Here is a 12,535-nt window from a genome sequence, read left to right as displayed (position 1 = left end):
TCCCCCTGTGCTCCCCCCTGTGCTCCCCCCTGCTGCTGATTCTGCCACCCCAGGTACACACCTGGGCAGGAGGAACTGCTGGTTTCCTTCCCCTGTGCCCCAGGATTATTTTAATTATCTGACTCAGAGTTTCTCAGAGCAAGGATAATTTTTCACCACTTAGAAAGCATCAAGCATCTACTCTGCGTGTAATTGAGGTCCTAAAGTCGTTAAGGCAATAACACAGGAGAGCTGTAAAAAATTATCAGAGAAAATACAGACGGAAGAGATAAGATACAGCTCTGGGAAAAGGAACAAAAGTCCTTTAAAGTTCTATTCTTCGAGTCTTTGGCTTAATTAATTAAAGCTCCCCATGCTTGGCAGTGTCCAAGGCCAGGTTGGATGGGGCTGGGAGCAACCTGGGATAGTGGAAGGTGTCCCTGCCATGGCAGGGTTTGGAATGAGATGGACTTGAGGATCCCTTCCAATCCAAACCATTCCACAATTCCATGGCTCTCGTATCCATGGCACTGATGCTAAAATGGCTCTGAATTAATGAACACATATCTGACATTACCCATTATCACGTTACTCTGCAAATATGTTCTTGCAGGAGGAGATTTTATTTGCTTTGAAGTTTACGTGGTACTGGGGAAAAAAACAGGCTTTGACCTTGTAAACAACTCTGCACTTAGGATTTAATTTTTCAAAAGCATACGTAAACCTGAATAGTCCTCCTGAATTCAGCGTGACTCAAATCTCTGCAGGATTTGGTCTGGCAAATTACACATGCAAATTATTCTACAAGAGGATATTTTGCAGATTGACTTAAACTTGAGCATGAGCCAATAGAGTAACTATTGCAGTAAGATATGTAAATTGCTTTGAATAAAGCCCATTTTCTAGTGACAAAATATTTTCCAGGAGAAATGAGATGACAAACACTCAACCAGATACTGCAGAGAGCAGCATCTCCTGAGCAAAAGCTGCCTCTGAGGTAGGAAAGCAGCTCATTGTTTTCTTCCTGCAATCTGACCTTGCTCCTTAATGAATAGCAAAGTTCCCGGCAGAGAAAGAATTAAAGCTGGAGTTTTTTTTAGAGAAAGTACCTCTTAAAACATTTCTGTCAGTTTAGGCAAGCACTGAATCCTCAACTACTTTCCCCAGATTTATCCAGAACAGGTATTAAGCTGGAAAATGGAGGAAATGAGGTTGTCTACAGAGATTTCTTGCCTTTCAGATTAATGAGGAAATTATAGTAAACCAGTGCAAGAATAGTGGGTTTTTTTCATATTCAATGACACACAAAGTATTTTTTCTTTTTTTTTTTTCAGTTGAAAACATCCATGATTGCCATGATTAATGTTTTGACACCACCTAATGCAATCAAGCATCCAGCTTAATTCCATTTGCACGTGGCTTCCCTGATAGACAGGGATGGGTTGGTACCAGTGGGAGATCAGGCTGGGGGTCAGCACTTCCTTACTCTGAATTAATGATATCCAACCTTGGGGACAGCACAATCCCTGCAAACACCAGGTTCTTCTCTGGGCTCATACTTGCATTTGTTCTTTAGGGTTAGAACAGGAAACTCAGAGGAAACCTTAAATTTGGAAGTGAATAAATGACAAGTAACTTCACTGTACTCAGACTCTTTGGTTTAAATCAGATGAGGATTTGATCGCTCGTGGTTTTAAAGCATTCCAAGAACATCCAAATGCCTGGAAACTTCAATCAGGGAAATTACCCAAACCACAAGACAAAAAGTAGAAGAGTGACCTCCCTGATTCTGGTTCCTCTGATGAAAAACCCAGGTCAGGGTTGGAGAGAGGGAATCCTAGCTAGGACCAAGGGTTGTGTAAGGATGAGATCCCACACAATGGCTGAAAACGCTGCTCCAAAGAGAAAAGAGAGCACATTGGAGAAAAACAAATGGCACAGCAAAGACAATTGCCCTGGATCTGCATTCTGTGTACACACCTTCCTTTGGAAGAGGAGGTTTATTTTTCTGCCAGCTTTGCTTGCTGCTTCTTTCTTTTTATTTCTCCTCCACATTCACTGACAGAGTTGCTTCGCTTGTTTTGTTCAGGATCATGAATTTCTTTTGGGAACAGGCTCTTCTCATCAAATATTGCTTTCAAGGCTACAAAACAGGAGTGAATTCCACATCAAAACCAGGGGAACATTTGGTGAGGTGCACTGTGAAAATCAGGCTGCAGGAAGGGTTTAAAAAATGAGAGAGGCAGAGCTCGAGCACTGCCCTGCTCCAAGAAAAACACTGGATTTTCTGCTTCCACTTCTGCTGACAAGTTTAGATTTTGGGGATTCTTCTCCCAGTTAGGGAATGAGACTTGTTCAGCCCTAAGGGCCACGGTGTTTCCATCTCTGCCTCACACCCTTGAGTTCATTGGCCAGGTCTGGCAAATCTGATGGAATGGAGTCATGGAATTGTTAAGGGTGGAAAATGCCTTTAAGGTCATCATGGTCAATACAGAACCACCCCCATGTTCACCATCAGACGGGGAAGGGTGAAGATGTCAGGGAGCAGAATTCCTACAGACCAGGAGTGAAGAAGGTCTGGATGGATGAGGAACAGCCAATCCTTGGGGATGCCCTGTTCCTGGGCAATCCAGCCAGAGCCAGCACCTTTTTTGGGCACCAAAATCAAACCAGTCCATCTCAAGGGAGAAATCCCTGGCAATGTGCCTTCCCCGGTGCTTTTGTAACTGCTGATTCAATTTCATTTCTTCCCCACCTAAACCTTTGGACTGAAAATCAGCTGCAGATCCTGAAACATCCAAAGAGAGAGGCCTCCCACCCTGCACGTGCTACTCCTTCCAAAACCTCCTGTATCAAGCAGAACTTTGCTTTTAACTTTTTCACAGGGGCAAATTAATCCCCCAATCAACTCAGGGAGTCTGGGCTGGCTTTTTCTCCCCACCCTCCTCCTCCAAGTCTCCATTCCTTTAATTTATTAGAACTCCAATCCAGCCATTAAGGACTGAAAAAAAAATAATCAAATTATCCTCTACTGAAACAAGAGCTCTAAAACTGTTCCCTGAAGGTCTGCATGACTGAGCAGGTTTAGCCTGCAGCCATTTATTTACATGGATACAGCGGGATGGTCTCCAAGGATTCCTCCAGTCCCGGACAAGATTCCTTCTCCTCATGTGCATCAATCCCTCCTGCTAAAGCCAGACTAATTCATGAATAGGAATAAATGATACTCTCTGAGCTGTTACTATGACACCTGATAGTATCTCAGGAGCAGTGTGGGAGGAAGGGCTGTGCTGCCTTCTTTGGGAAAGGAGCCTGAGGAGTTGCCTCGCTCGGAATTTCACACACTCGGATATTGTTAACGAGATGATGAGCACAGAACGGGCACAGATCTAAAATCACTGCAACCACTTCAGCTGAGAGTGCACTTGCATTTAACAAGACAGAAAAGCAGTAGGCAAAGGCTGGATTTGATGGCCCAGTGATTGTTATCACTGTAGAGAGCATTAAATAAAATCAAACCAAAAGTGCACGGCGCTCCTGGAGCCCTGCTCATTACTGGCCAGGCAGGAAATGATGCCCTGAGTGCTGAGGGCATCCCTCACCAAAACATCCCACACCACTTTTTGTCCACACTCTGGGATCTCACCTTCCAGCTGTAATTACAGGCATTTAGCTCTTGGGAAAGCCACAGGACTTTGTCTATTGATTTCTGTAAGTTTAGGATGAAACTTGCAACGATTTAAAGGACTGGGATTTTAAATGTGTAAACTGTGTTTCTGGCTTCAGTTAATTAAAAGGTACATTAAACTCAAAAAACAACAAAAAAAGGACTAATTAATACATTACCAGGACTTAATACTTAATTTCAGATACAAGATAGCCATTTAAACATAAATGAGAAAACTTTTGACTGGGAATTGTTAAAGCTAGCAGCAAAAAAGAATCTAATACAGATTTACTGCTACCCTGATCCTAAAGGCAGCAGAGTGGCTTTAATGAGTGATGCTTCAGAGCCTCAAACAGCAAATCAGCTCCCAGTGCCCACATCTGCAGCACAGCCAGAGCAGGAAAAACCTCAATATTCAGTGTGCTGGAAGCAGGACTGGGGCCACAAGACTTTCAAATAAAAACTGGCAGGGATTTTATGAACAATCCAGCTGTTCCCTCTCTGTAGAGGTCACTGAGAAGCCAAGGCCATTTAGAGCTGAAATTCAGATTTGCCAACAGCTGGGATTATTTACTTTGGTAATGGGGATATTCACACACAAGCATCACGCTCCACTCGAGTTTGGCTTTTAAAATTGCACTGCCCACATGGTTTTAATGGCTTTATCCCTCATTTATCTCTCATTTTGAGCAACCCATGGTCACATGGAAGTGCCAGACCAATTTTTCTTTTGTTTCATGAGGGTGAGGTTTGGACAATTAAAACTAAATTAGTGAAGAAGCTCTGAAATGCTGGAATTGTCTGAATAAAAATGACAGTGTTTACACCTGGCCTTCCACAGAAAAGCAGAGAGAGCGTTGCTGCTGTCATCCTTACAGAGAAATAGCATCCCTTGGTCAGATAGAAACAGGCAGCTGATTAAAAAATTCACAGCTCATGTGACAATTAAATCAGCTTCAAAGTATTTAATTTGGAGGTTGCACACTTGGCCTTGCTGAGTCAGCTGCAAAGTGTCCAACACAATCAGATTCTTTCACCTCATTTCTTTCTGGAAGCTGAGCTGTTGACCTTTGAAATCCATCTCAGCAAAAGTGAACGTGTCTCACAGCAAAGCTCCCAGTTCTCACCTCCAGATTCCTCACCCTGGGATCTGCAGCCCGTGCTCAGCTCGGTGCTCCAGCCTGCGGGGCTGGATGTGCCTGCATCCTTCATCCTTCCCACCGTGGGCAGCCTGGGAGCTGGCAGGCCAGGAGAGGAGCTTCTCTAAGGAATAGGAAGTGCCAAGCAAAATTCCAAAGGCATCAGGAAGGCTCCTGGAGGACGCAAGGACACTGATGAATGCACCAGTCAGCTGCTTTAATGCGTCCAATTAAGCAGCTGCACAGACCCTGTCAAGCGGTTTCCAAATGGACCGAGGGAAGTCTCTCATCTTATTAAACAGAAATCACCTGGTGCAATCCCCAGATGTAATTTTCCTCTCATACTCTCATGTATTTCACAAATTAAAATCCTTTTTATTTGGTCAAAGCCATTCAGGAGCTGGTATTCCAGACTTGTGTGCTCAATTAACCTGTGAAGTCTGATCCAGCGCCTGATTGAAGGAAGTTCTGATGTTTCCATCAAATTCAGGGGGTTCTGGAACATTTTTACAAAATAAGGAAGTGTTGAGATAGGTTTAAGAGTCTCACTGCTTACTTGAAGCCCCAAATCAGCTGCTAAGCAATAAATCTTGGAGTTCTCTATTACCTTCATCTCCTTTTAGCACAGATGGTAAAAGCTAGTGACCTTTATATTTTTTTGTCTTTCTGTGCTGAGAGCTGGAGTAATGAGAATATAATGAAGGTCTCTTTATTTTCCAGCAGCCTGGGAGGACACAGATTTTCCCAGCACTGCTCCACTGTCTTTTCCCAAAAGTATTTCTCATGGAGAGGAACAAAATCAGACACATTCATGCCATCAGTCTCCTTGAGGGCTCCAACACTCAGTGACCTAAACACACCCTTCAAAGCCAGGTTTACTGGAAAAACAAATGGAATTGTACTCCTGTGAATTAACTTTTCTCATCTCATCTTTATAATGCTGTTCTACCAGGCAGATAATGTAGTTACAGGCAAAAAGTGTTCAGAAACTCTAAATAGAGTAAAAACGTGTTTTGTTTGGGGTTTTTTCCTCCTTATTACCATTTAGGCGAAATAAAACCCCTTCTCTCCTAATAAATAAAACCCATTTCTCTCCTAAAACCAGCTTCCCCTTCAGCGAAAAAGCCCAGACTTTCTGCTCTGGTGGGATTCTTCCCAAGTAAGATGAACACAGGGAAATACAGCAAGAGCTGGCAAACTGGGCCAGCCTCTTGAAGATAATTAATAGCATTAATTACTGCTTTGTTTTGTGCAAACAATTCCATCCTGAGGAGAATTCAGGCACAACACATCATTTGTGCTGAGCTATTTGGATGCCACGTGAAGCAGCGACACCAAGGCTCAGCTGGGATCCGGTTTGATCCCATAGCAGGAGCAGAAATGCTGTGAGATCAATTGTAGAGCTGAATAAATAAATAAATCTGCTGAAATAAATCTGAATCAATTCAGCTGAAATCAATCTGTGTTTCCTGTCACAGCCCTCAGGGAGTCCCCAAAGGCAGGAAGAGGAGGGCAGTGTCTCCCCCAAGGCTGAGGAGGATCCGTGGGGATGGATCCAGGAGCGGTTCCCTCCGTGAGCCTGCCCTTGTCTGCACTTTGGTTTTGCTCTTGCTGTCACCTTCAGTCCTTCCCTGAGCTTCAAACTGCCAGATCCATCTGTGTTTGCAGAGCATTCAGGGGGAGGCTTTTCATATATGCACAGTTTATATATTTATTTAAAATATTGATATAGTTATAGACATATGGAAATACAGCTTGAAGCAGACCTTGAGGGAAGATTGCAGGATAAAAGGTTTCTTGCCTGCCAGCCAAGGAGGAGACTCATGGACTGGTTTGGGTTGGAAAGGACTTTAAAACTCATCTCATTCCAGCCCCTTCCATGGGCAGGGACACTTTCCACTGTCCCAGGCTGCTCCAAGCCCTGTCCAGCCTGGCCTTGGGCACTTCCAGGGATGATCCAGGAGCATCCACAATTTCTCTGGGCAAGAATCTGCTTCCCCTCCTCAGCCTCTGCTTCCACAGGAGGATGAAGGGATGGGGCACAAAGCTGTGCAGCTTCTTCCATCAAACACAAACAACAAATCCAGCTGCAGCAATTTAAGGTCACACCAAGAAACTTTTAAATCCAAGAGAACTTTTCTTCACCATTTTGGAGGGTTTCAGACCAGGTAAGGAGCAATCTGCAAATCAGATGTGACACGGCCTACTCGTACAAATACAACATGCTTAGCAAGCCAGCCAGAAATCCAACTTACATAATAAGGCTTCTAATCATCTTTTTTTAATGAAATTTTAATTATGGAAAAATTAGTATCTGGTCTAGAGGTTTCTGCATTACCATAAATGTCTCCAAAAAAAGCACATACTCCAAGAAATACCTCCCGTTGCTGCAGAGCTGGAAAGTAGGACATGTGGATGGAATCCCAAAGCAATTTTTACTAAAAGCACTATTTCTGAGGAATCTGGCTCCAACAGAAGAGAGAATCCCTCTCGAGCCCACTTTCTCACGAGTAAAATATTTACAAGAGCACCCAAAAGCCAGCTTCTTCTTCCTGTACTTTTGGTAAAAATGTACCAAAAGTGGAACAAGTTCATCTTTTATTCTTCCAGGCACTCTGAAAACTCGGGGAAGAAACTTTCTGCAAGGCCCCCACTGGGCTGGGAGGTGGGAGAAGGGGATCACACCCCTGCTCCTGGCTGGCATGGCTGGGAACTGGCAAAAAATGGAAATTCCTCAGAAAAATGCACCTATTTGGCCATTTTTCTATTTTCATATCAGAATAATGAAACCTACAGTGCTGGGCCAAATTCAGGTGTGGTTTCTGACAGCTTGATAGAGTGAAATCAAGGGAGAACGCTCTGGGATTGGATTCTAGATTGAAATTGTATGAAAAGTGCTTTTCTCACTCCATGTTCTTTTTATTGCTGCTCAGTCTTCAACAAATATCCCATGCAGAATTAACCCCACATATAACAAAATCACCTTCAATTCTAATTCATTTGGATGATTCAGATGCTGGAGCTGGGAAATTCCATTTCCTATTTGCCCATCACATGATGGTCTGGTTCCTAACTGGGGGGTGGGGAAAGCAAACTTGAGAAAGCAAGAATTTGCTTAAAATCCAATTCATGTTGCTTTAACTGACAAATGGTTCAAATTGGAGGCAGTGTGAGTGTTTTCTTTTAACATCAAATCTTGTCTTCCATCACCCTCCAAAAAATTTGGTCTGAAACTTCCTGTTTTTTGGCTTTTTACCTAATTCTGATGTGTCAAAGCATACCTCTGCATAACCCCCCTTGTATAAGTTACTTACAAGTAAAATAATTGTTTCTCTCCAAAATTAGGAGATTTTGGAGATAAAAAAGGAGCTGCTTTTCTCCTCATCTTCATCCTCATCAGCCTTTGTTCTTGTCCTTGTTTTTTGCAACATCCTTCCTGTGAAAGACAAGCAAGATTTTCAATTTGCTGATTTTCTTAAAAAAAAATAAAATAAAATACAGAGGAAGAGTTTGCTTGAAGCTTGAATAATTTTTTGTAGTCTTCAAATAAAATCAGCAGTCTCTCCTACAGATAAATATATCAATTGTCATCCTTTTCCTGGAAGAAAAAAGAGAGGAAGAAAGCACATCTCTCCCCTGAGACATCTGCAGAGCCATAGTATTTATTTCTACCAGAGAGGTTCTTAAAAGTGTTGTTTTTAGAAGTCAGGATAACTCCCAGCCCACAGCTGCTTTTTATTTGTATTTCATCTTTCTACCCAACTACTGCTAAAGAGGGAGAAGTTGTCCCTAAGATATTCCAGCCTTCCACACAATTTGTACAGGGGGTGAGGCTGGGACCTTCTCACTGGAACCCAGCCCTGGAAAAACATTTTCAGGAAAGAAATCCCCAGGAGTTTGGGAGCTTCCCAAGGCCCATCACGTGCTGTTTGTAATCCTGGGAAGGGAGGATTGATAAGGGAAAGTCTCCTCCTCATCATCATTCCTTGGAGTGAAAGGAATCCCTGGAATTCCCTCGACAGCTCAGACTTGGAGTTTTGAAGCTTTGCTCCATTTTTCCCTTTGCTAAAGTCAAACCAAACAAAACAACACCAAGAATTAAAGCCACAAGCAAAACCTGCTTGATTTGCCCTTGTCCTATAGGGAACAAAAATATTTGGGCTGATTTCCTTGCACCCCACCTGTGTTTTCCATAATTTCACTTGCCTGATCCATCAGGAGATACCTTGGTCAGTGGCCATCCTGGACCCAGCTCCATCCTGAGCATCCCACCCTGCCCCCAGCCCCCTCCCAGGATTACACAGCTTCCATGGGAGCACAGCTTGCTCCAGATTTCTCCTCAAACCCCAAATGGGCTCAGCAATTCTGCACTGAGGGAGCCACTGCTGTGCACAACCTCATTGTTCCAGTCATTCCTTAAACATTGACTGGGGCAAACCTGCAAATCAATTCCCTCCACAGGAAAAACATCCTGCAGGTGGCTGCTGGAAGGATTCATTTCCCTGCACAGTGCAAAATGAGAAACAGTTACAGCAGGAAAAAAAGCTTCTTTCAGAACTCTACCTTTATTTCCTATTCATGAATACAGCGCTCCCAAGTAAATCTCACTTTGTAAACAGTTTTCTTTATCGGGCTGGAAGTACCTGGTGAAACTGGATGTAGATGGGGAGGGGAAAAAGCCATAAATCAACAGCCCAATGGACAGATTTCTTTGAGCAGAGTAAATAAATTTGCATGTTTTCAAATTGTTTTACAGACTCACGGTGCAGGTTCAAGGAATGGCCAGGAGAAACAACAGAGAATATATTTCACTTTCTCCAGACAGAAATCAGCTGAAGAGCCCACACAAACCCCAGAATGTGCTGTCACAAATATCCTGTGCAACCTCAGTGACTTTAGGACAATTCCACGGGCTGCAGGCAGCACACATTAGGATTCTGTGTTTGTTGCCAGGCTGGGTTTAGACTATTTAAATTCCCTGTCAGGATCAGTTATGGTCAAATCATTTCCCATAAAAAGAGAAATGGATCCGTAACGAGACTTAATGCTTTGTTGTTTGAAAAACTATTTCAACACACTATTAAAAACTCCAAGGACTCTAATTGAACTGGTTTTTTAAGGAGGAGACAATTAAAGTTTGCTGCATAATTAATATATCACAGCCATTAATAACTCCTAAATGATCCCTAAATTTCATTTTATTCATTATGGACAAATTGAGCCGACTCATTTTACAGGAAATACTTTAAAACACCTGTCAGTGAAATATTCCTTCCACCATCTAGAAAGAGAAGCCTCCTAACAACTCCCTGAAATTGGTGTCACTCATTAAAATCATCTTCAGACATTGTGTGCCTTCCACAAGTCCTCTGAGCACGGTCACGGGGCTGTTTTAGTCACCGCTTATCTCCAAGAGATATTCCCAGCTTTTATCAAGGAGCTTGTGTTTGTAAATAGGCAGCACAAAAAGCCACAGCTCATTTCCCCACTTTTGTACTGAGCTGCTTCATGAATCCCAATCTCTTTTGAGGAGAATTTGCACATTCACACGGTTTTATTTTAACGAGCTAAATCCTGCCATCCTTCAGGCAGCTAAAGAGATTCGGATCCCGGAGATTAATCACGGAGCTTCAGCGGAACCATTCATTGAGGGATGATCAAACTCCACAAACAAGGCAGCAGATGGTGGCCAGGAGAGGCTTCCAGGCCCTTCTCTAACGAGCACAGCACCGGCTCAGCCTCGTTTGCACATCCCAGCCCCGGCATCCGGGATTGTCTCCGCACGGGCTGGAAAGCGGCGCCCGATCGCGGGACCTCAGCTCCTCCAAACTGGCCTGGCTCCTCTGGGACCCTCCAGATGGGGAGTTCAAGACGTGTCTGGAAAACACTCCCAGGCATGTGATGGGATGCTTGGGGTCACACAGCCAGCCCTGTGATCCCTGTAGGTCCATTCCAGCTCAGGATATTCTCAGAGCCATGGAAGGCTTTGGAAGGGACCTCAAAGATCACCCACTTCCACCCCTGCCATGGCAGGGACACCTTCCACTGTCCCAGGCTGCTCCAAGCCCCTTCCAGCCTGGCCTTGGACACTGCCAGGGATCCAGGAGCAGCCTCAGCTGCTCTGGGCACCTTTGCCAGGGCCTCCCCACCCTCACAGGGAACAATTCCTTCCCAATATCCTATCTAAACCAATTTTGTCAGTGTGAAGCCATTCCCCCTTGTCCTGTTGCTCCAGGCCCTTGTAAAAAGTCCTTTTCCATCTTTCTCGTTGGCTCCTTCAAGCACTGGAAGGCCAAAATTAGGTTACCCCGAAGCTTCTTTTCTCCAGGCTGAACAATCCCAGTTCTCCCAGCCTCTTTCCATCCCTCTGATCCCCTTGGTGCCTCCTCTGGGCTCCCTCCTGTGCTGGAGGCCAGGGCTGGGGTCTCACCTGGGCAGAATTCCCTCCCTCACCTGCTGCCCACACAGTTTGGATTTTGATATTCTAGGATTCTACAAATTTCTATCACCGAAATGTTGTGCTCACGACTTCTGGAGAGGTTCTGTTGACTTCCCAGCACTGGAAGTCCCTCTGCAGCAGCTCCCAGCAGCAGGGTGAAGAATAAACCCCTAAAAGCTCCACAAGCTTATTGTTCCTTTGACATATCAGTGACATTCACAGCACCATAAACCTTCCTCATCTGAAATATTTAGCTCCTTAGCAGCAGTCAAACAGACATGCATCCTGCCTGGCACATCCCCACCGTAGATCACGAATTTATTTCTTACAGCCCTCCTGGGTGCTGTATGTGCTGAGACAACTGCATTCCCAGAAATGGGCATAAATATCTGTATTTATTTTCTCATCATACTGGCTGGGGAGTTGGGGAGAGAGAGAGAGAGAGAGCCAGAGTAAGAATCATACAGAGAAAATGGCCTGACAAACGCTCTGGGTGCACTTCCTCCAGCAGAGTGCTTGACATTATTCCTCATCTGCTGTGCCACAGCTCAGAGTGGGCCGTAATTATGGATTTCCAACTGGCATTATGGTTATTATAGATTAGATGTTCATCTGTAAAGACTGTCAAACCAATGAAATTTTCAGGTTTTGAGTAGCCTCCAGGGCAGGGCTCTGCTAGGCTCGCTTTCCTGAGCCATTAGTTTTATTTATAGTCTAGGACTAAACAAGGCAGGAATTAAGGGAATGCTCCTCGCTGAAGGTAATGGTATGGAAATGCTGATGTAGGTCTGTGGCAGCAGACAGGAGCAATAGCCTTGAGGAAATATTGGAAGTGTGGAGCTGAGCAGAGCAAGCAGCACCTCAAGGCTGCTTTTTGTCACTCTGACAGGACAAAGTTGTAAATAATCCCCCCCACACTCTGCACTCAATTATCAGTAATTTAGTGGCACATAGAATATGATATGCACAGGAAAACACAGCAGCCACCCTGAGTTCTCAACAAAATCTCTGGGATGAGCTCCTTTCTCACCTGCTTGGACTGCAGAGGCTTTGGAGGATTGAAACACAACTTAAGGTTGGCATTTTTCAGGCTGCTATTCCAAACAGCTTTTCCACCATAGTTCCTAGGAACAACATGAAGTTGAAATGAACCAGCCAATCTTGAGCCAAAATTACAGAAAAAAAAATTAAATTAATTAATTCTTATCATCCTGGGGTTCTGTGATTTGGTCACACCTGGCCAGTGCCCCCCTCAGCCCCAGCCAGGACCTGGGGATGGACCCAGCCCTGTGTGAATTCCCAGGATCCATG

The sequence above is a fragment of the Parus major genome, chromosome 9 (assembly GCF_001522545.3).
Source record: "Parus major isolate Abel chromosome 9, Parus_major1.1, whole genome shotgun sequence".
Lineage (NCBI taxonomy): Eukaryota > Metazoa > Chordata > Aves > Passeriformes > Paridae > Parus > Parus major.
Note: the sequence above shows the minus strand (reverse complement) of the source record.